General features: G+C 41.4%; 1 protein-coding gene across 14 annotated transcripts in view; it reads left to right on the top strand.

Annotated features, from left to right (window-relative positions):
* The window catches only part of TET1 (tet methylcytosine dioxygenase 1), a 118,495-nt gene that overhangs the window by 54,450 nt on the left and 42,373 nt on the right, over positions 1 to 21,672 (top strand). The window lies entirely within an intron of this gene.

Raw genomic sequence — 21,672 nt, forward strand, 5'->3', positions numbered from 1 at the left:
GAGCAAAATGAAAGTCCTGCCCTCAAGGAGATTAAATGCTGTTGAAAAACAAGAGGGACAAAGAATGTACAAATAAATAGCTCCAAATAGTGGTAACAGAACCAGTCATTTCTTTACTATGTTGTTATTATGTATACTACTGTTGGTTTAAAAAGACTAAATTCTATGTCATTGAATTACCTTGTTTATCTTTGAAATCTATTAAGCTATAAGAAATGGAAGATAACAGAGTTGCTAAAGATTTTTGTCTGCATACTTATCTATAACTTTGTTTCCAGTTAGTAAAAGAAATAATTGGGAAAGTGATCGTTTTCTTAACTCAGTTTAAAATGCAACATTTCATCACCTGTAGCAATATGTTGCAAATTTAAATGCTAAATTAAATACTAAGGTTGACCTTTGTTCAGGGGAAAAACATTCCATTTTGGTAGAATCCTTCATAGTGCTGGGCATCTAATCCTGGACTTCTAGATGTATAATAGGTTAGTGGGAGAAATTTTGGAGATGGTGGTAAGACTAACCACAGGCCGGCGCTGCAGCTCAATAGGCTAATCCTCCGCCTGCAGCGCCGGCACACCAGGTTCTAGTCCCGGTCGAGGCGCCAGATTCTGTCCCGGTTGCCCCTCTTCCAGGCCAGCTCTCTGCTGTGGCCAGGGAGTGCAGTGGAGGATGGCCCAGGTTCTTGGGCCCTGCACCCCCTGGGAGACCAGGAGAAGCACCTGCCTCCTGCCTTTGGATCAGCGCGGTGCACCGGCTGCAGTGGCCATTGGAGGGTGAACCAATGGCAAAGGAAGACCTTTCTCTCTGTCTCTCTCTCTCACTGTCCACTCTGCCTGTCAAAATAATAATAATAATAATAATAAAAAGACTAACCACAAAGGGATAGCAGCTTAAATAAGAACACACAGAGAAACATATAAATTGGAAGAAGATATTTTCAGAATACAGAAAGAGCCTATCAATTTAATAATTTAGTTTGTTGACTCAACACATGGTCCTTATTTTGCTCATTATGTCATAAGCTGGCAAAAACTATTAAAGACGTGTGCTCACGCATCAGTGTTTATTCACACGATCAAAGGAACACATGGGGCTTCTGGTTTCATACCCAGAGTTTGTAATACAGCATCTTGCCTGGGGATGATCCCACTGATCTCAGGGCAGGGCTCTCCAGCTTTCACTGGAGCGTGTGCATTTCCAGGGGCTCAAGACTCACGTCACGTCCATTCTATGATTTCTAGGAATGATCCCAAACAGAGAGTCAGTGAATAAACCCAAGTGGGGCTGGATGGGCTTGAGGAATGTTTCACTCAAGCTACAAAAAGAAGTCTGTTGAAATTTTCCTAGTCCACAGAAGAACATATGCCTTCTGTCTTGAATACATATGCTCATACTGTGCTTATGTGTTGACGGTGCTGGATTCGTATTTCTGAGGTCTCCCTTACATCTCAATAGATGCCCACAGACTGACTGGAATCTGTTCCTGTGTGTGAGACAAAAGTAGCCAAATAACTATTCTATTTTTCTTAAAACCATATATTCTATAATTAGAAAGTTTTCTATATATTTGTTCCCAATATGTCATCCAAAGGATACAGTATTTGGATGAACTGAGTGAACAAATATGAAGAAAGGTCAGTGGATCTTAAACCAGGAAACTGTCTGTGGAGGTAGATCAGTTGATTAAGTATTGATCTTAATTCTTTTTCATGGTAATTCTTTTAATAATGGATTCCCTTTTAGTGTCCATAATATATCGTTTATTTTTATGTTTTCAAAAATGTGGTGGAGGGTTTATCTACAAGAATGGCCATAATAAGAGAATGCAGGCTGCCTTTTTGAGAAGTGCTTATGTTTCAGAGTTGTAAATGTTTTTAGTATTTACCTATAGTCCTTTTCTGTACATAAAAAGGAGTGAAAGGATGAGACACTACAATTTGATCAATAAAATTTAGTGTTGTCACAAGAATTTCATTAAAGCACAGGTTCTTGCCACAATTCAATATACAACAAATATACTTATTTTTAGAAATGTGGTTATTCCACTAATATAATATTAACTAAATTAATCAAAATTATTTAAAATATTTAATTTATGAATGTATAATTTGATATGCATACACATGCACACATGACCATGCAATTGTTTTAGAGTTGAATGATTTGAAAACACATAAAATGTTTCAGACAGCTTTAGCATATTCTAATCTCTCAATAGTGATTATTTAACTATTTACTTATATAATTTTTGTTCTTTTGAAAGATAGAGAAACAGATACACAGAGAGATCTTCTATCCATGCACTTCAATATGGGATATGAGTGTCCCAGGTGACAACATCACTGTGCTAATGGCATGGTCCAGAAATAAGATTTTAAAAGTTGCACATAGGAAATTTTTCTTTCTCTTCTATTTGTAAAGTACATCTTTTATAGAATTAGCTCCAGAATTAGGCTAGAATACCATCTCTATGAGAAATAATCTCACAGTTGATGGGTAATTTGAATTAGAGATCTCAGTTGCAAAGGCAAACACAGGGATGAACCCTTTTGTAATAGGATAGAGCCAAGAGTGTCGCTGGCAAGGTCCTTAAATATTTCTTCCCAATAAGATCCTCCTGAGGAGTGCCTACCAGATTATCAAAAAACTGATTTTTTAAAAGATTTATTTTATTTATTTGCAAGGCAGAGGTACAGAGAGAGAGAGAAAGAGAGGAGCTTCTTCCTGGTCTCCCATGTGGGTATAGGGTTCCAAGCACTGGGGCTATCCTCTGCTGCTTTCCCAGGCACATGATCAGAAGTGGAGCAGCCCGTGGAACACCTAAATGGGATGCTGGTGCTGCCGGTTGGGGCTTTAACCCGCTGCACCACAGCGATGTCCCCAACATGGGGAAATTTAACTGAATTCTTTGAGACCTATTTTCTGTGGAATGGGAACAGTGACAAAGCCATAGAATTCTGGGGTAGGATACACAATGTATAACTCATTGAATTCATCCCAATCAGTAGTAGTTGTCATCGTTTTTTTGTTACATTATTAATATAAAATAAAAACCTTTAAAAAATATGAATGTATTGAGATTTTGAATTGCTTTTATTACTCTATTTTTTTTTTTTTTTTAGACAGGCAGAGTGGACAGTGAGAGAGAGAGACAGAGAGAAAGGTCTTCCTTTGCCGTTGGTTCACCCTCCAATGGCCACCGCGGCCAGCACACTGCAGCCAGCGCACCACGCTGATCTGAAGGCAGGAGCCAAGTACTTTTCCTGGTCTCCCATGGGTTTGGGCCATCCTCCACTGCTCTCCCTGGCCACAGCAGAGAGCTGGCCTGGAAAAGGGGCAACCGGGACAGAATCTGGCGCCCCGACCAGGACTAGAACCCGGTGTTCCAGCATCGCAGGCGGAGGATTAGCCTAGTGAGCCGCGGCACCGGCCTATTACTCTATTTTTTTTTTAAATGTATTTATTTTTATTTGAATGCAGAGTTAGAGAAAGACAGATCTTGTTAGGAAAAGTTGCAGATTGGTGGCCTCCTCACACTGGGCAGAATAGAGAGGAAGCAAGCCGGCGCGGGGGCTCACTAGGCTAATCCTCTGCCTTGCGGCGCCGGCATACCGGGTTCTAGTCCCGGTCTGGGCGCCAGATTCTGTCCTGGTTGCCCCTCTTCCAGGCCAGCTCTCTGCTGTGGCCAGGGAGTGCAGTGGAGGATGGCCCAAGTGTTTGGGCCCTGCACCCCATGGGAGACCAGGAGAAGTACCTGGCTCCTGCCATCGGATCAGCGCAGTGCGCCGCAGTGCGGCGGCCATTGGAGGGTGAACCAAGGGCAAAGGAAGATCTTTCTCTCTGTCTCTCTCTCACTGTCCACTTTGCCTGTCAAAAAAATAAAAAATAAAAAGAATAAATAAATAAAAAAAGAATAGAGAGGAAGCAGTGTAGGAATTTACAGCCAGACCGGACTTATTCAGAGAAAATAAATTCATGGAAGTGGGTGACCAATTGTCTGCGTGCAAATTGATGGAACACAGGGCAGACAACCCAGACCCCCCAGGGGCCTAGACTTTTTAAGGTGGGCTAGGGATGGTGATGGGGGTGGGGGGTAGAGGGTAGCAGGGGAATTCCTGGAAATGGGTGGGCCTTGGGAACCTGGAAAAGAATGCAGGGTGGGTATAAAGGCAATAGGGTGTGAGAGGCCACTGAGATTCAATGGGAAGGAGTACATTCCAATGTTTATCTTTCTTTTGTGCAATGAGCGAGAATGGCTGATGGTTATGTCTTTATTCCATTAGATCTTCCATCCATTGGTTCAGTCTTTGATCTGTTGAGTCATTCCCCAAATGGCTGGGGAAGTTAGTACTGGCCAGGCTGAGGTCCAAGCACTTTGGCCATCTTCTGCTGCTTTCCCAAGCATCTTAGCAGGGAACTGGATCCAAAGTGGAGCAGCCAGTTCATATGGGATGCAGGCCTCTCAGGCAGCTGTGCCACACTGCCAGCCCTGCCTTTATTATTCTTTCTCCTAGGATGTGAACTCTTTGAACATGGAACAGCAGTCCCCTCTATTCTCCTTAGTCTCTTAACAGGATATCTGCGTCTACAACTCAGTGAATTTTTCAATTCGGTGAATGATTAAATTAAGGCTCTTCATGGCCCAGGGTTATTCAGTTAGATCTAAAGTATAGATATTAATGTAATGACATCTGGGTATAAAGGAGAGACCATTTCCTCAAATCATCAAGCCAGTCTTAATATTTTAACAAATTGCTATGGAAATCAGGATACATTTCTTTAATGTGATTTATTTGTTTCTCTGTGTTTTTCCTTACAAAATCCCAGGAACTACAGACAAGTTCCAATGTTCTTTTGGTGTAGTTCCCCCCCACCCCCAACCATTTGACATTTTATCTTTAAGTACTGGAGCATGTCTCTCCTAAGATAAGGAATATTTTTTCACATGAGCACAATGCAAATTATCATACTGTCAGGGTTTGATAATGGTTCTTTCTACCAAGCATATGATAGACTATCCATCTTGCAGTCAGTCAGTTCAATTCCTCTGCTCCTAATCCTTGTAAGCTGTTTTCCTCCTTAGCCAGCATCAGGATTATACCAACACTGGGTCTTGGATTTGCCTGTTATTTTCTTTGGTCATTTGTTACATTTTTATGAACTCTTTTGATTTGAAGATCCAGTGATATAAATAACTAACAGCAAATTTCAGGTTTCGTGTAGTATTTCAAGCAATCCATGTTGCAGCCTTTCTGGACGTTGTCCAGTGCCCCCATGATCTGAAATTTATAATTAGAGGAGATTAGCAGTTTGGGAAAAATACATATGGATAAAGTCAGGAATTAAACTGATCTGCTGCAAACATACCAGGTGGTAGCAGGGAATGGAAGATAAAGGGGTGCCCTAATTATTGGCTCCCTGAAAAATAAGATGAAATAATGTGTACCGCTACGGGGCAGTACAAAAACAATATTGTGTTGAAGTAAACGTTTCTGTGAACCCTATGAAAATGTGAAGTTTATTTGCTGATGAAGATAATAGAAGCTATTTCCAAATGTTAATTTTGTCACTGCACCCATGAAATCATCTATGCCCTCACTTAATGGAAAGGATGAAATAGCGGCTCTGCAGGATAGAACGTTTCATCAGAAATTGAATCCAGCTGCCCAGGGTTTATTTAAAGCCTCTGATATTTGAGTACTTGAGTACAACAAGTTTGGACCATCTGAACGCTGTTACCCAGGCCATCTTTCGTAAGATACAATGAGCTGTGACAGACTATCATTGTCATGTGAAGACTGGATTGGCTAATTTCTAGGGGAAAATTGTGAAAATTCATTCATGTGCTGCTCATAGTCAGAAAAAGAAAGAACACGACATTTAAGTCACCAAACTGAGTCAAATTCATTGTCCAAGAAATTTAATCTATCTACTCAACTCTGAAGGGGGAAAGCATTCTGTTATCCCCCATTTTTCTTTATGGACATCACAAAAATTAAGAAATATTTTAAAAATTTTATTTATTTGGGGCCCGTGCCGTGTCTCACTTGGCTAATCTTCCACCTGCAGTGCGGGCATCCATACGGGCTCCGCTCCTCTTCCAGTCCAGCTCTCTGCTGTGGCCCAGGAGGGCGGTACAGGATGGCCCAGGTGCTTGGGCCCCTGCACCCACATGGGAGACCAAGAGGAAGCACCTGGCTCCTGGCTTTGGATTGTGCAGCGCCGGCTGTGGTGGCCATTTGGGAAGTGAACCAATGGAAGGAAGACCTTTCTCTCTGTATCTTTCACTGTCTAGCTCTATCTGTCAGAGAGGCAGAGAAAGGATGGATTTTCTGTATACTGGTTCACTCCCCAAATGGCTGCAACAGCCAGATTTTGGCCACACAGAAGCCGAGATTCAGGAACTCCATCCTGGTCTCCTACATGGGTGGCAGGGCCCCAAGCACTTGGTTCATCTTCCATCTTCCCAAGCACATTAGCAGGAGGCTGAACTGGAAGCCAAGTGGTCAGGCTCAAGTAGGTGGAGCAATGCGGGATATGGAATGCTATAACCCTCAGTGGTGGCTTAACCTGTTGCACCACAGTTCTGTCCCTGTGTGCATTTCTTACAAGTGACAACATCTTACCAAACTACTGCAGGACCAATCTAAGGAAATAAGCATTGCTATGTTATTGCGCTGTTGCTATCTTATCTACAGAGTCCTATTCAATTTTAATGATCCTTATAAAGCTTTCTACAACAAAGAATAATCCCATCATGCATTGCATTTATATTTCCTCATGGTTAGATTCTAGTTGTGCATTTTTACAAAAATATTCAGTTACTCTTCTTCATTTTGTAAATAAGTAACCTTTTATGGAAATACATTGAGAGTGGAAGTTTTCTCTTATTCTTGACTTTTAGCAACCTTGAGGCTTTTTATCTGAATCAAATACTAGTATGTTAGGCTGCATTTAAGTTTTAAGTAGTAAATTAACAGAATTGTTAATGGTAAGTAGTAATGAAAGCTGTCTATGGTTAGTCAAATGGATAATCGTGGTTGAGAAAGTTGAATTCAGGTTACTGTTTGGGAAAAGGTAGACATAGTAATGGAGATGCTGAAAAAGTAGACACTGTGGAATGAGGCTAGCTAGATACAGAATTTCAGTGGAATGTGAAATAGACTGCATTCTTTCTTTATCTTAACATTACCCAGTCCTATCTTCTAAGGTTATAACCTTATCTCACCAGGAACTTGAGAGGAAAAAGAGAAAGAGTGTGTGGGGGGAACTAAATGGAGACAAAGTAAAATAGATAACAAATCAGTGACTACTTACTTGTCCAATCTGGGACTAAGAGCTCTGAAGAAAAGAAAAACACTTTTCTATTGACATGATAGGAAGTCAATAAGCTTAAAATGTCTGTCCTTCAGGGTATATACAAGAAAGAAAACCCACAGTTATTATTTGATAACCTCTAACTAAAATTTCTAGTTTATCAAGACAACAGCATAGGTGTACTACAATCTTGTGATTCATGGGCAGCATATCAAAGTGTCACCACAGTTAAGTTTTAGCAGAGGAAAATGCAAAGCAAATCTGTAGGACTCAATAAGAAACCTTCTTAACTCATGTAAAAATGCTGTAGTTTTAAATTATAAAAAAATTTCTTTAAAGAAATTAAAGCAGATATAGGCATTGAAAACAGGGTTCCTGATTCTCAGTGTTCCTTCTTGCAATGTTATCAGAGACACATATGCTCCAGTTTTGTAGTTATCCTTCCAAATATAGTTTCAATACATAAAAGTATGTCTATGATTAAGTATGGGAGTACCACAGCAAGTATATTATGAAAACTATGCACCAAAATAATTATCTTTAATTCCCTTTTAATACAAACTTTGAAGTTTTCTTATATATGTAGTATACATTGAGATATAAAAACTGACTTTTTTCATGGTAACATTAAATTACTTTAATTATAAATTGACAAATTATAGTTGTTTGTGCTTATGGAGTTACATATTGGCATGATTTATGAAGACAGAGTGGAATAAATTGAGCCATGCTGATAAATATATCACTTCAAATACTTATCATTTACTATGGTAAGAACATATACAATTTTCTTTATGGATTTTCAAATGTGCATTATTGATATTATTATAGCTGTATTTAACCCCATGTAATTAGCACCATTTATGTATATTATACGTGCAGTGAAATACTCAGAGTATAAATATTATTCAACAACTTTTGCAAAATACATGGTAAGTCACCAGTCATTTCTATCACTCTAGCAAACACCTTTGTGGCTCTTTCTGTTAATTTATTCTTTCTCCAAACAAGGATTGATCTGAGTTTTATTGGTATAGGTTAGTATTTTCTGTGTTTTTTTGCCTTGATATATAATTCGTATATATAATTCAACCTACTCATTTAATTGCTACTTTCAGCAACTTTTTATATGCTTACAATTGTGGATCCATCACCACAATCAATTTTGGAACACTTTTGTCACCCCAGAAAGTATTTGTGCTTGGAGCTGTCACCACCTAATCCCTTCATGTATCCTGGTCCTTGGCAACCACTAATCTACTTTCTGTCTCTGTGGATTTGTGCACCGTAGAGGTTTTGTGTCAATGACATCACAGAATATGTGATACTTTGTGGGTTTCTTTCACTTCCATAATCTATATTCAAGGTTCATCCATGTTGTTGCATGTGGCACAATGTCTTTTCATTTTTCCTCACAGAATAATGTTCTTTTTTTTTTTAATTACAAAGGTTTATTTATTTATTTGAAAGTCAGAGTTTTTCAGACAGAGAATGAGAGGTAGCGAGAGAGAGGTCATCCATCCGCTGGTTCACTCCCCAGTTAGACACAATGGCCGGAGTTGGGTCGATTCAAAGCCAGGAGCCAGGAGTTTCCTCAGTTGGCAGCCATTCCTCCCCACCCCCTCACTTTCATTATGGTCACTCATGGACAAATTTTGGGGTGGAGATGTTTTCATTTCTATTGAGTCTATACTTAAAAAGTGTGGAATAAATAGGTCATATGCTTATTCTATATTTAACTTTTAGGGGAACTGCCAAATTTTTCCAAGGCAGCTGCATCGTTCTGCATTGCCACTAGAAATGTAGGAGGGATCTGATTTCCCTACATCCTGGCTGACACTTGTGAATGTCCGTCTTAAAAAGTTTTATTCCTGCTGGTGGGTAGGCAAAGTAGAATCTCAGATGACAAATGATATTCAACATCATTTCTTATTCTTATTTGCCATTGTATATCTTCTTCAGGACACGTTGAGCTATTTGACCTTTTATTATTGTATTGCTCTTAATTTTGTGTATCCTAACTCCCATCCCTTATTAGATGTGTGATTCTTGAGAATGTTGAAACACAAACATTAAAAATGTTATGCCTAGTTTAGGTTTTTCTTTGATTGCCAATGCTTTTCGGTTCATTTTAAAGATTATTGCTTAATCTAAGGCCACAAATAGTTATATTTGTGTTTTTTCTTTTATTTGTTTACTTGAAAGTCAAAGTTAAGAGAGGCAGAGGCAGAGAGAGAGAGGTCTTCCATCCATTTGTTCACTCCCCAGATGGCCACAGTGGCTAGAGCTGCATGGATCTGAAGCAAGGAGCCAGGAGCTTCTTCTGGGTCACCCAAGTGGATACCCTGGCCTAAGCACTTGTGCCATCTTCTACTGCTTTCCCAGGCCATAGCAGAGAGCTAGATAGGAAGAGGAGCACATGAGACTTGGGCTATCTTCTGCTGTCTTTGCAGGTGTATAATTAGGGAGCTGGTTTGGATATGGGATCCCCAGCCTCTGTCCCAGGCAGTGGCCTAACCTGCTACCTATAATGTTGGCCCCAAATTCATTTTGTTGTTCTATATGTATTAGTCATCTCTTCCTTTTTATTGCCAAGAAATATTCCATTGTCAGAATATACCACACTTTGTTTAGCCATTCTGTTGTAGTTAGACATTTGAATTGTTTCCAATTTTTGTCTGCTTTGAATAATGCTGCTAGGAACATTCTTATTCAAGTGTTTCTGTGTGTAGACATATGTTTTTATTTCTCTCAAATAAATAGTTAGAAGTGGAATTGTTGAGTCATGGGAGTAGGTGGGTGTTTAAGGATCTCTACCAGCAATTATGAGAGATTTCAGTTGCTCCACATTTTTTCCAGGATTTGATTTTTGCTACTTTTAAATTTTGCCATGCTAATGATAGCTATTTTCTTCATTTTTACCTATTGCATGACTCTATAATATCTGTTCAAAATTTTTTATTGGATTTTGAGAGGCAGATCCACTTCTCAAATTGCTGCAATGGCGGGAGCTGGTTCAATCCAAAGCTGGGAACCAAGAACTTCTTCTGGGTCTCTCACATTGGTATGGGGCCCAAGCACATGGATCATCTTCCACTGCTTTCCTAGGCACCGTAGCAAGGAGATGAATCAGAAGTGAGCAGCTAGAACCTGAGCTGATACAGCATGCTGGTGCTACAGGTGGCAGCTTAACTATCTCCTCTTTACCTCTCTGTAACTCTGCCTTTCAAATAAATAAATAAATAAATCTTAGGGAAAAAAATTAGAAAAAAGTTACACAAAGAGATGGAGAAGCAGAGAGAGATGTCTTCCATCTGCTAGCTCATTGCCCAAATGGCTGCAGTGGTCAGAGCTGGGCCAATCTGAAGCCAGGAGCCATTTTCCACTGTTTTCCCAGGCTGTAAACCAGTAGCTGGATCTGGAGAGGAGCAGCGGGATTTGAACCGGCGCCATATGGGATGCGGGCCCAGCAGGCGTGGCTTAGTCTATTATGCCACAGTACCAACCGGTAATCTACAGATTATATAATATATAATATATTGTTTAAGAGAAGTATCAGATATATCATGATGCATGTGATGTTTTTGGGTTTTATTTTGAAATTACAGGGAATAGAATAGATTAAATGGGAATGGGTCTACTACATACTAGTTTCCTTTTGTGCTCATTTGTCTGCATCTGCTAGGTTTTTAGATCTTTGCTATAACGGTTAGACAGGTATTTCATGCAGTGGCTGAAACCCTTGGGATGCCCCCATCCCATTTGGGCATGTCTGGGTTTAAGTCTTGGCTCTATTTCTGATTCCAGATGCCTGCTATTGTGCACCCTGGTAAGAAGCCGGTCACAGGTAGCTCAAGAACTTGGGTGCCTGCCACTCATGTGGAATGCCTAGATCGAGATACAGATAGCAAGATTCCTTGCTTCTGCCTGACTCAGCTCTGGTTATTGAAGGCATATAGAGAGTGATCCAACAGATGGAAGGTCTCTGTCATTCTGTCGGTCTCTCTGCATTTCTCTATATATTTAAAATAAATAGGAAAAAAAGACACTTCCTATGAGGAAGAATTTTTATTTTATTACTAGTGTAATAAAATAAAGGAAATTTCCAGTTGAAGACATGAAGAAGTTGAAGAGCAGAGTGGTGGACATAGTAAACATATGCTAGCAAGTCCCTATCTGTCATAATTACAGTGAATTAAGCCTGAGGGAGAAAAATGCCTTGGGAGAGGCACATGGGTTGTGGGCTATGAATGATACGTGTTTGATTATATTATTTGGATATTATTTTAAACTTATGAAATTATTGGCAACAATTATAGAATTATTCATATCCTTTAGTTGGCCATAATCCTCAGATGAAAACACACATTCTGTATTCTTAACCATGTAACCATATGACTATGATTAAAACCGGAATATTAAAATTCCCACAATGTTAACTATTCTGAAGTCCTAATTCCCATTTGGCTGCTTTTACCCTTTTTTGAGTGTGAGTGTCATTCTATCGTCTCCTGTTGCATTTGGTTATCATTTCTCTTCAGTTTTCCAGCTGCAGTTGCTCCTCCTTGTTTGCCTTTTCATGAAATTGGCACTAGTTACTTATTTTGTAAAACATGTCTCAAATTGGGTTTGCTGGATTCTTTCTCATGACTGAATCTGTGGATATGCATTGGAGAAGGATCTATAGCAGTAATGTGCCCGGTCTGAAAGTTGCACTTTGTTCTCTTTGCTTAAGTATCTGTTGGGTTTCTTCTTGGTAAAAATTGTATTTTGCTTTGTAATTAAGAAATATACCTGGAATGCAAGTGTCCTGTTTTCTATAATTTTTAACCACTAATCTTAACATCCGTTAATCACTCATTAGCCATTATCAATGTGGTGTGTAGTAAGTAGGCAGTTTATATCCAGTATTCCTTCTACATCTGTTACTGAGAATTCTACTGGAAGGCAGTACTGTCCCATTTCTTCCAATTATTCATTAATTTAGCAACTTACTCCTTCAGTATGGACTCAGAATTATTAGCATTATTCTATAGACTATAATCCATTATCAACGAATCTTTGAAAGTATTAAGGAAGACGAGCGAGTTTGCTTTGCCATGGCTCCCTCCAGGGTGATTGTTGGGGAACCTGGATGGTATGGCTTGGTGACCTGTTTGGAGGTAGTTCCTATTCCCTTGGGTATTTAGCAATAGTTGAGCAATCACTTGAGGGAGGTCATTCAGACAGTGTCCAGACCTATGGTCCGTAGATGGACCTGCTGCCCTGGAAGGTCTCTTCCCAACTTACAGACACTCTCAGTGGCTTAAGTAACAAACAGATGGCAACTTCATAATTTAATTAATTAAACTTGTGTAGAAAAGGTCTTGCCTCAGAACTGATTTAGCCTCTGGTATAACTGTCAATCCCAACAGGCACCCCAGGCACATTGTGGTGCACAGAACCTCCGTGTTAAGTAAACTGAGTTTTGTCTCCTCTTTCATGAAGCTGTGACTATTGCAGTGACACAAACTTGTAGCTCTAGATGACTTCTTGGAGTCTATATAGGAGGTATTTCAGGTGCTGAGGTTGCTTTCAAGGACCAAGCACACTGCTGTGTGATTTGTCGCCTGCTGCCACCTCAGATCCTTGTTCCTTTGAACTTCAAGCTCAAATCATCTCCCTGGCTGCCAGTTCCTTCCATATTTCTCAGCTGAAGTCAACGCATGTCTGCTTCCCTCACCATTTGCGCAACTGTTATTCTATGCAGTTTTGGAATCCCACTGAAATCTTCTCACCTTTCAGTAGCTCCTGTCATTGGTCTCATTCGTTACTGGTCCAACCTGTGGTTTTTGCTGTGTTTTTCAATTGATTGTTAGTTGGGTGTTAGATCTTTTTGGCCTCTCCCTTTGCCATGCGTGCTCCTGGCTGGGCTCTGTTGTGGACCACACTTAATCCACCTCTCAGTCCTGTGATGGCTCTTTTACAGACTGATTTGTTTGAATCAGTTTTGCAAGGAAAATACCAAGAGCCCTTGCAGGAATTGCTTCATGATTAATGTCCAAATGTCTCACATCTGCTCGGGGCGTTCATGTAGGATCCCTGTGTTCTCACGAGTCCCATTTGTTTCCACTGCTGTCATCTCAATTGTTAGTGGCCATCAAAATGGTTTCAGAACTGGTAGTGAAAGGCAACTTGGCAATGTTCTAGGGAGGTGCAGAATAGAAGCATGTTAGGGTCAGGTTGTAACTTTGTCATTCATCAGAGTGGTGAGAATAATTCAGCAGTGATAGAAAAGAAATGTGGTTTTCTGGTGATCTTTTATTTTCAGTAAAAGTCTCATACTCAGCTGTGTTAGTCTTCATACCCTTCATTGGTTGTATGATTATAAAATTTAGTTTTCTTCTTTTTTTAGGGTTTATTTTATTTATTTGAGAGGCAGAGTTAAAGAGAGAGGGAGAGACAGAGAGAAAGGTCTTGTATCTGCTAGTTTACTCCCCAAATCACTGCAATGGCTGGAACTGGGCCCCCACTGGAGTTCTTGGGTCCTGGGTTTGGCTTGGCCCAGCCCTGGATGTTGTGGCCATTTGGGGAATGAGCCAGCAGATGGAAGATCTCAGTCTATGTCTCTTCCTCACTCTTGGTCACTCTGCCTTTCAGATAAAAATAAATACGTCAATATTTAAAATATGTATCATTTAAAGAACTGAAGGGCATCACTAGTAAACCTTAAATGTGGTTTCATATGTTTTAAATTAATAGAGGAGAGGGTCATTTTAAAAAGTACATATTGCAAGAAACCTGCTGCAGTCAATATTTATTATTACAGTAATAAATATCTATGAAATATGGTCACCAGCTAAAAGAAATGACTCAGATTGCATTTTAAAAAAAATCTATATCAGTAATATACTGTCCCCAAGAGACACTCCTAAATCAAAGAGAGTTTAAAAATGTTATCAGTAAAATATTGGCCAAAGAAACTCCACAGTGATGTAAACAAAAGCAGAATGCCTTTCTACGTATAGAGTTAAAAAAATTATTTATTTGAAAGTCCTATTTACAGAGGGAGGGAGAGACAGAGATCTTCTGTCTGCTGGTTCATTCTCAAATGATAGCAATGGCTAGGCCAAAGCCAGGAGCCAGGAGCTTCATCAAAGTCTCCCACATGGGTTAAGGGGTCCAAGCACTTGGGCCATCTTGCGCTGCTTTCCCAGGTGCATTGGCAGGGAACTGGATTGGAAGTTAGCAGCCAGAAGCCAGCGCAGGAACCTCACACGTGTGATCTCAACATCGCTGGTGGAGGCTTTATCCAATACACCACAATGCGAGCTCTTTCTCTTTCTGTTCTTTTTAAAATAAGATTTATTTATTTTCTTAGTCACAGTTAGAGGGAGAGACACAGAGCAAGATTTTCAGCCTATGGGCTCCCTCTCTGGCTCTCTGGTGCATGATATAGATATCCTCACAGATACCTCCCCCCCACACCCGCCAAGATGTAGTAATTTAATTGAAAGTCAAAGAGAAGGAGAGATGGAGAGGGATAGATCTTCCATCCACTGGTTCTCTTCCAAGATGACCGCAATGACCTGTGCTGTGCCTGGTCTAAGCCAACAGCTTAGAAAGGAAGAGATACAGAGACAGAGCAGGGTCTCCTGTATGCAGGTTTACTCCCCAAATGCCCACATATGTATGTCTGGCTTAACCCAGGAGCAGAGAGACATCACTCCATGTGTCCCATGTGAGTTGCAGGAACCCAGTTACTGGAGATACCTCAACATGGCACAGGTGTCTTATCTGGTAGGCTTAGCACCTCAGGATGTTGTTCAACACATCCTTCAACAAACATTGTTGTGTGTATATTCTTTCTTTTTTCATAATAGGAAGTCCAAATGTGGAAGTATTTAAAATTATTACTTATAATGAATAGGAAAGAATAAGAGGAAATGTGCATCATTACAGATATCTGTGAACTAAGAGGAAAAGAGGGGCCAGCATTGTGACATAAGGATTTAAACCACTGCCTGCAATGCCAGCATCTCATGTAGGCTGCTCCCATATATGCGATGCAGCTCCCTCTTAAGGTTCTCGAGAAAGCAGCAGAAGGTGCTCCCAAATGTTTGGTCCCTGCCACCCACGTGGGAGACCTGGATGGAGTTGCAGGCTCCTGTCTTCATTGTGGTACAGCCCCAGCTATTGCGGTCATTTGGGCAGTGAACTGGAGGATAGAAGATCTCTCTCTGTCTGTCTCTCTGTAACTCTTTCCAATAAATAAGTAAATTTTCTTTCTAATACGAAGGGTAGGAAAATAGAGTGTGAAACCACTGTTGAATGGGCTTCATGATGCTACTGTAATACCTGTCTCAATTTTTCTGCCTGACTCGCCAGGATTGAGTCATGCAGTCCAAGAAGAGTTGGAGCTCTCCTCCTAGATAGAGAAATGCCAGAGATTTGGTAGGGCAATGATTTTGTAAACAGTGAGAGGTGATGGATGACAAAGGAGTCAGTCTAGTGATGCTCAATTCTATAGTCAGGGTGAAAAGACCAAAAGTGGTGCATCCAATGTAACTTTTTTTTCCCCCTAACCAATCCTGCGGCTTAATGCTTCTGGTCCAGGGCTCAATATTGTAGCTTAACAGGAAAAATCTCCCACTGCAATAGCAGCATCCCTTATGGGCACCTGGCTGCTCCACTTCTGGTCCAGTTTCCTGTACCCTTTTGGGAGACCCAGATGAAGCTTCTGGCTCCTGGCTTTGCCATTCACAAGTGGGAGATGTTTCTCTCAGTTTCTTCTGCTTTCTTTGTAACTCTGACTTTCAAATAAATAAATAAAATCTTAAAAAAAAAAAAAAACAAAAAAACTCTGGTCTTAAAGAATTCATCTTCAGAAAACAAAGATTACAAAAATCTGAAATAGAGAACTATACAGATTTATTCTAAAATGACATTTATAAATAAATATAAGCTGAGTTTGAAAACATCCCTGTGTAAATGGGAGTTCTATTTTCTTTTAAATTTATTTATGTGGGGGTAGGTGTTGTCTCAAAATGGTTAAGCCGCCCCTTGTGTTGCCTGCACTCCATATCAGAGGTCCTGGGATAAGTCCCACCTCCTGTCCATCTCCTTGCTTGTGCTTCTAGGAGACAGCAGATGATGGACAAGTACATGGACCCAGATGGAGGCTTTGGCCTGGTCTGGTTTAGCCCTTCCTTAAGCAGTCACTTTGGAAGTGACCCAGTCTCATTCTACCTTTCAAATAAATAAATGAAACTTTAAGTGAACCATCCAACTCTTTACTTACCTATTTTTTTTAAAGATTATTTATTTATTTGACAGGTAGAGTTATAGACAGTGAGAGGAAGAGACAGAGAGAAAGGTCTTCCTTCTGTTGGTTCACCCCCAAATGTCCGCTACGGCTGGAGCTACGCCGATCTGAAGCCAGGAGCCGGGTGCTTCCTCCTGGTCTCCCATGCGGGTGCTGGGTCCAAGCACTTGGGCCATCCTCCACTGTACTCCCGGGCCACAGCAGAGAGCTGGACTGGAAGAGGAGCAGCCGGGATTAGAACCCGGTGCCCATATGGGATTCTGGCTCTGCAGGCGGAGGATTAACCAAGTGAGCCATGGCGCTGGCCCCCTTATTTATTTATTTAAAAGTCAGAGTTACAGAGCGAGAAGGAGAGATGGAGAGAGGTCTTCTATCCACTGGTTCAATCCCCAGATGGCTACAATGACCATGGCTGGGCCAGGCAGAAGCTGGGAGCCTGGAGCTTCTTCCAGGTCTCCCACATGAGTGCAAGGGCCAGAAGACCTGGGCTGTCCTTCCATGCTTTCCCCATGCCATTAGCAGGGAGCTGGATGGGAAGTGGAGCAGGAAGTGGAGTAGCCAGGACTCATACTAGCATCCATATGGAATGTCCACATGGCAGGCTGCAACTTTTACTGCTAAACCAAACATCCAGTTTCCTTAATTGAAATTTTTAATTTAAAATAATCTGAGAGAATTATGCAGTGAACAACACTGTACCCATTATCTCAATTCAACAATTTTCCTCTTGTGTGTGTGTGAATCTTTGGAAAGTGGAATGTATTTTCCTTAAGATTAAATTTCTTAACAAAAAAGAGCTTACTACATGACCATACTATTTCTGTAATTCCCTCCAATTAGCTACTGCCCAATCCACACTCAGAGGTCCCCAGTTATCTTCCCAAATGAAAGAATTTGAGTTTATCCACAACCCCAAGATGTGATTCTGGGGCTGAAATTCTAGATGGAGATGACATTGCAAACAAAGAAGCACAGTGAATACATTTGAGATAAAGATCTGTGCGGGGATAGCAAAGGAAGGAGTGTCCAGTTTTATCTGGGTGAGGCTGGTAAAGAAATGCCTAATTCTATTGTTGCCTTTTGTCCAGTTCTGGAGAGATGAATGGGTGGGGGGGCGGCTATTGGGATAAGGAAGGGTTGAATGACTGAAGGGCACTCTAGGATGAAGCTTCTGCTTACTGCAAGATGGCTAAAAATAGCCTGGTGGAAGGATTTGGCCAGGCTGGGGGTGGGGATAGGGAGGGGGAGGAGAAAGGTGGCTGGAGGCCTTATCTAAGATTTGCCCTGAGCCAGAAACTGGAGGGTTTATTCACTGACCTGACCATGTGGGTTTTGCTGGTGGATTAGTGGTTCCCAGTTCCCCTTAATCATTATTTAGAGTTTGAGCCTCCAGACCACAGGGAACTTGCAGGAGCTAGTTTAGGATCCGTAATTTCGAAATCTCCCTGGGCAGTGCTGATGTTTAGCTAGGTGCAGAAGGGAGATTTGCAGCTGTGCATGAATCCCTTACAATTGTGTTGTCTGATGCTTGAAGAAACTTCAGTGGATTCATTAACAAACTGAGTGATTGCATTTCTTTTCAACTACTTGACGTTTTAAAACTGAAGCATTGAGGCTGGCATTGGGCCTCAGTGGGTTAAGCTGCTGTCTATGCTTCCCATATCTCATATGGTTGCCAGTTCAAGTCCCAGCTTATCCACTTCTGATCCAGTTCCCTGTTAGTGCAACTGGGAAAACAGCAGAAGATGGTCCAAGTGCTTGAGTCCCTGTCATCTATGTAGGAGATCTGAAAGAAGCTCCTGTTTCAACCCTGACTCTTGTGGCCATTTGGAGAGTCAACCAGCAGATGGAAGACCTCTTTTTGTCTCTCTGTGCGGCTGCCTTTAAAATAAATAAGTAAATCTTAAAAAAACAAACAAAGTAAAACAGAAGCCTGAGCTGCGCTGATCCGAAGCTAGGAGCCAGGAGCTTCCTCCTGGTCTCCCATGCTGGTGCAAGGGGCCCGAGGACTTGGGCCATCCTCCACTGCTTTCCCAGACCATAGCAGAGAGCTGGATCAGAAGAGGAGCAGCCCCTGCTCCCACGTGGGAGACCCAGAAGGGGCAACTGACTTTTGCCTTGACCAACCATGGCTGTTGTTGCCATTTTGGATGTGAACCAGTAGATAGAACACCTCTCTCTCAGTCTCTCCCTCTCTAACTCTGCCTTTCAAAGTTGAGCAGCCCAGACTTGAACCAGCACCCATATGAGATGCTGGCACTGCAGGCAGCGGCTTTACCTGCTATGCCACATCACCAGCCCACTGCTTCTTTCTAACAACAGAAATGGTTAGAAGTTCTGCATACTTGAGTCCACTCTAGTTCTGAGGGTTTGAGGCCAAAGAAAGCTAGGTTCTGAAGATCTGTTTCCTGTCAGCCATTAGAATGTAATCTCCAGACAAGTTTCCATCTTTCTTTCCTCTCAACGATCCTGAGATCCTGAGAGTACTTAAATATTGTCCAGCGTGTCCTAAGGCAGGTGTGGTTGGATTTTAATTTGCTGATGATATCTCTGGCTGTTGAATGTGAGAGTTTGTTCTTTAGGACAGAGATACTGCCCGCAAAGAAATCTTGTCTTGATGTGGGAGGCATCAGCACAGGGGTGTGGTTGAACCAGCATGTAGGAAATGGGGAAACTGGAGCAAAGGCAAAGGGGAACTCCAATGTTTGTAAGTGTGCAGAGGATCCAGCAGGGCTAACTAGAATAATGGGGTAGAGTATTGAAGGGAGGAGCTTAATGAAGTGAGCGACTGTGCTAAGAGATATTTTGGGGTTTGCATTGGGCTTTCTGGCTAGGGGAGTGTTTGGGATGCCTACATTCCACATCAGAGTGTGAGATTAGCTTCCTGCTTGTTTCCACCCTGGAATCAGGTGATGGCTCAAGTGGGTTGGATCCTGGGGGTCCGCTTTGTGACATTCCTGGTTAAGTTGCTGCCTGCAATACCACTTTCTGTCCAGCTCCCTACTAATGAGCTTGTGAACGCAGCCAAAGATGACCCAAGTTCTTGGGCCCCTGCCACCCTCCTGGGACACCAGGCTCCTGGCATCCACCTACCTGGCCCAGCTCAGTGGTTGCAACCATTTGGGGAGTGAAGAAGCAGTTTGAAGCTTTTACTTTCTTTCTATAACTCAACCTTTCAAATAAATAAAAAGAGGTTGGATCCCTGCCACTCTCATGAGAGGCCTAGTTTAAGTTTCCAGCTTCTGACTTCTGCTTGACCTGGTCCTGGTTAATGTGGGCATTTGGGAAGTGAGTCCATGGATGGCAACTGTCCATTTGTCTGTGTCTCTCTGCCTCACAAACAAATAAAATAAATACAAGTAATTTTAAAAACTGTATTCGACTCTGAAAACACCTGGTTGCAGTGGGTTGAAGTGTCCAGGTTGGGCAGTTAATGCCTGCAGACAAGTGTTGGGAATTCTTGAGTTGCACAATGGTTTGGTGACATAGGGAGAGTGCTAAGGACTCTGGAAAGTCTTGTTTGCTCAAGATTGAAAAGATGTGAGTGTGTTAGAGCCTATGGGAAGGGAGCCAGGAGGGGAAGATTTATAGATTTCAAAATATTGGCTCCAGAAAGCGCTCTGATTTTTCTGTTAGGAATGTGTAAACACCTCTGAGCATAGCAACACCAGCTAAGTGCTGAGCATGGTGAATGCCCAATATTCTTAGAGCTTATGTTCTTAGAAAGCTGCGACAGAGATGCACATTGTTTTTCTATTTAAGGGGGAACATTGCAGAAATTGACTGGAGACCCAAGGCTGCATAGGCAATGTGGAAAGTCCAAACCTTTATTGCTGCCTCGTGGGATTGAGAATTAACTAGTTATCTGATAACCTGGCTGAAATACCAAGGTCTCTGAATATTATCTGTGATCAGCAGGGAGCATTCCAGGCAGGATGACTTGTGGGGGTGACACGTAGTAGAAAACAGAGCTTTTCCTAGAACAAGGCTCCCGAAACATTGAAGACTGTTTAAGTTATTGTTAAAAATGGGTTTTTGGAGCTTGCCATCTGTTTTACAGTTTTTACAATATTTATAAACCTGACACGTCTGGATCTTGTCTGATTGGATTCCATAACCTGGAATTTTCAGGGCATTTTTGTGTTTTATTTGGAAAGCAGTGATATATATATATATATAGAGAGAGAGAGAGAGAGAGAGAGAGAGAGAGAAACTGAGCCAGAATCAGAGAGCGACCCTCCATCCACTGGTTTAATCCCCATATGGCAGCAGCAGCCAGTGCTGAGCCAAGTTCCGCTTGAAGCCTTGGAATCCTTTTGGGTTTCTCACTTGAGTGGCAGAGACCCAATTGTGAGCCATGATCTGCTGCCTTCCAAGGTACACATAAGCAAAAAACTGGATCAGGAAGCTTAGTGGGGATTGGAACCAGGCCGTCTGGTATGGGATTTTGGAGTCCAAAGGAACATCCTAACTACTATGCCAAACATCTTCCCTAAATTATTATGTAACTCATATGGAGCAATTGGTTAATACCAATGAATTTTCACTAGATCTCAGTGTGCCATAAATATGAAACCAATAAAACTGTGAAACACATTAGGCAAAAAGATTAGGTATATCAGGGTTATTCAGAAATCAAAGTGATTATAGTTCAGGGAAAATTTGTAAGGAAAATCGACAGTGAGTGTATTGGATTTTTTTTTTTTTTTAAGATTCAATTTGTCATTTAAAGGGCAGAGTTACAGAGGGGGAGAGAGAAAGAGTTCCTTCATCCACTGGTTCACTCCCCAAATGGCCATAACAGGTGAACCTTGGAGTGTTACTGGGCTTTTTTTCTTTTTTTCAAATGGTGAATGCAGCATTAAGATCCACCCATGTGTAGAAATACTCACTATAAAGCTGTTCAGTCAGCTCAGGAAACTGCAGGCCTAAGAAGTGCCAGAGATCTAGAACATGCCCCCGGCCACACTGCTGGCAAAGCTGGAGCCTGCACAGGGGCCATTGCTGTCCCATCCCATCTTGAAAATATGTGAAACTGTCGAAACCCTGGA

This window comes from Oryctolagus cuniculus, chromosome 15, assembly GCF_051225735.1.
Source record: "Oryctolagus cuniculus isolate XC-2025 breed Fujian yellow rabbit chromosome 15, ASM5122573v1, whole genome shotgun sequence".
Lineage (NCBI taxonomy): Eukaryota > Metazoa > Chordata > Mammalia > Lagomorpha > Leporidae > Oryctolagus > Oryctolagus cuniculus.